The following is a 3,731-nucleotide window of genomic DNA, read 5'->3' on the forward strand; positions in this document are numbered from 1 at the left end:
CGTTGTTAACAATGAACTATAGTGGAGAACCCTTCACCCACATCTGTGAGTGGAAGAGATGTTCCCCCTCCTCTTGATGTTCAAGCTCATTCTTCTGGATCTTGGTGGTGTCTACAGTGGCACTAGGCTCCATGTCAATGATCTACTTCCCTTTATCATTCCCCTTATCAGGTTCTGACTCAAAGTCAGAACATGCGTCTGATTCGAAAGCCTTCAACTCGGCCACCAGTGCCTATTAGGCCTGACACTCACTTGTGTTGTGAGTGGTGCTCTTATGGAACTCACACCATTTTCCCGTGTCCTTCTTTGTCTTCGGGGTGTTTTTCTTTACTTGCGGCTTCGGTGGGTTGTCCTAGGTTACCTCACCTTGGCTTTGGCCTTTGCTTTGTGGTTTAGGGGTGCCTTTTCCTTGCTTCGGATTTGTAGATCCAAAGTCTCGCTTCTTCTGTTTAAAATTATGCTCAATATTGACAGCGTACTAGTATGTTGTGTCAAGCGAGGAGATGTCCAAGAACTCCATCTCGTCCGGGATGTATTGTGCAAGCATTCATGGTACTTGAGTACCAAATGCTGCTCAAAATCCTTGATACCCAATTTTGTGTGGAGGGTATGGAAAACATTTGTGAACTCCAACACATCTTGGTCCCTTCCCTGTCATAGCGTGGTCCACTTTATATATTTATGTTTGTAGCTCCCGACAAGGTAATATTGTTCCTTGATGGAATCTTAGAAAGAATCCCAAGTGGGTGAGGCTAAAAATAGTGAGGATTCCCTCTCATCCTTTTGTTCACAGTACATTTCCCACCACTCCTTGATGTGTAGGGCAGCTTTGAGAAGTGCAAAAGTAATCTTTTTCTTATTGTAAAAGTCATGAACTGAAAAATATCCTTCCAATAGATTCAACCATTTATCTACGGCATCTGCATCTATTTGGCCCTCAAATATGGGAATGTCAAAGTTAACTTGTACCTTAAAAGGAGTGGCGCCTCCAGAGTGGTTGTTGGATGAAGATGTGTCACCTATGGGTAGTCGTCGAAGGATCTGGACAAATCTATCCATCATTGCATTCCTTTGTCACTTGAAGGCTTCCTCGAGCAATATTTTGATAGGATCTCCTGCCCCCTCGTCTTTCTTTTCTTTCGCTATAGGAGGCCATCAAGGTTTGTGAGGTTGGTCTTGCAAAGGTTCAACCAAATCGAGCCCTAACTCCATATACCCTAACCTCATTGGGGACATGCAAATAAAAATAGAGAAAGAGTAGACCACTCGGATACCACTTATCTGAACTTAAACAGGAACACAACAAATTACAGATATAACCATAAAAAAGAGATGCAGCAGAAATAACACTTCATTTCATTAATATCTAAAGAGTTAGATATGCTTACAAACAGAATGGAAATACACTAGCTTGGGTGATGGTAGCTTATCTTTGAGAAGAGATGTGGCAGATACATGCCTCGTAACGGTGTTACAATGAGGCTCAAGGACCTATTTATTATTGAACAACAAGGTAAAACCCTAAACAAGCAAAACCCTTACCCCAGGAGATGGAATACCAAGAGTTTGTGGGCCCCGTTGGGGTTAGTTGGGTAGCCAACTTCCCGGAAGTCATAACTTGGTCATATTATCTCAGTTTGGCGCGTACGATACCTTGTTGGAAAGTTCTCTCTAAGTACTACAGGATTCACAACAAACCCCTATCTATGGCTATGGGATTTCTATGGACCTCAAAAAAATGGTTGCCTATGGTTATGGGCTTTCTGCAAACCTCAAAAATCCCCTACCTATGCCTACGAGCTTTCTGCGGACCTCAAAAAAAAGTCTTTTATGGGGTCAAAATTGTTCCGGAAATTCAAGACCCGAAAAAATGCTAAAAATAGTAAATCTTGAAATAAACAAGGAAGCAGATGAAACTGACTGGAGGTCTAAATGGAATAGGCGGGTGGCCACCAGTATCCACCTGGATCATGGATATTGGTCCATGGTTTAATACATGATTGGTCCATGATATCTATTTAAGTGCAATGAGAATCATTACTAATGATTGGTTGTGATAAAATCTCCTATATAGAAATTTTATTTTCTATCCATAAAATTGCCTCAAGTGGCCACATTGGTTGGGATTGTGGATTGTTTCCCTTCGATAGAGTTTTAACTACATAAAAAAATATTGGTGATATGATATTTAATCTAGTTTTGTGAGTGGTTACTGAAGGTGTTCATCTTGTATGGAACACCATGTTTTCCTAAATATTCACACAGTTGGTTTGAAGGGCAAGGTTATTACATGGAAATTTTCTTGAAAAAAGACTTTCAAGGCCCCATCTCTTATATATAGTGGCAGAAGAAAATGTCTTGCATTTATGTGTTGATTATAATGCACCCCCTCCTAATCCCCACCACAACATAGGTTAGAAGGCGGTGGTTACTATGTGGACCTAAGATCCAAAGCAGTGTTATCAAAATGGAGTCTAAAAATTTTGATCTTTTCAACTTCCTTAAATCATCATCTAGATGCCTAAAATGTGTTCACCTTGTTGAGATGATTCTAGCGATATAAATTTCATCCTCCTCTGATCTCTGGATCGAAAGTTATGGCCACTTAAATTTTTTAATGCAATGTCATCAAATTACCAGATGGCATCCTTGTGTCCCCATGTCCACATCATCAAATTTCCATGTGGCATCCACCTATTCCCACGTGGTTGTACCTACCAATCCCAACACTGCCACATGGTGTTAGTACATTAATTGTTGATCTGTTCGTGACTGGGTTTCTGACACTCATATAATTCTATGTACAAGTTTTCTATCCATCCGTACTCCCACTCTATTCATGTAATACCCATAAATAGATATGGTTTCCCGAAGCCACATCACCCCAAGACTCTTCTCGAAGAAAAACAATCTTGGAGCTTTTGTGTGGAGTGGCACTTTGGAAACTTCCGAGATCTGAGTTCTGATATCTCGAAGGAAACTCCTTTTCATGCAAATCCTCCCTGGTGAGAACTACTTCTCAAAAATATTTCGTGCTTGGGCTACTTCCACCATGTCATCTCGAAAGGAACTCTCTCTACGAAAACCCTCCTCTATGGTAAGCCTTTCTCGACAATATATTTCCTTGGAGAAAACCTGTTTGAGCTCAATCATTCTCGGCAATAACGATTCTTGGCAATAACATCCTTTTGAAATCATGATGGGGCCTCCTGGCCTCTGTCCTTGGTTACTTTATGAGGTTATATAGCTTTACGATCTCAACTATTTAAATATTAAACTTCCAAATCCACTTGATTGACCATGTTTCTAATCCATTTCACATGAGAGTATTTTCTCCTAAATTTGCAACACTTGATAGAGTCTGGGCTTAGCATTTGACCGAAATTTCTCTGTCTAGGAACATAATCTTGAGGTTTTTATTGTCGAGAATTCAATCAATAGTAAAGTCACAATGCGGGAAATTAAAAAATCCAAAGTTATAATCTTAGGTTTTTCTCTTGTTTAAACTTATACACCATTCATGAAGGAACTCCACAATGGATTGGATGAGGTGATTTTGTAATTGTTTGGAGTTACGCCAAAACTCGATTGTCACCCTTAAGGTTGTAAGAGTCATGCATTGGTGCTATCCCTCCTGAGATTGCCATAAAGTTACTCTTCTCAGATTTTCAATAGTTGAAATTCAAAACATAGTCTGGGGACTTGTCCAGTCAGCCTCTCAGGGGTCTACG

This window comes from Pinus tabuliformis, chromosome 9 (genome assembly GCF_031772625.1).
Source record: "Pinus tabuliformis cultivar Carrire ecotype Pingquan chromosome 9, CPIR1, whole genome shotgun sequence".
Taxonomy (NCBI): Eukaryota; Viridiplantae; Streptophyta; class Pinopsida; order Pinales; family Pinaceae; genus Pinus; species Pinus tabuliformis.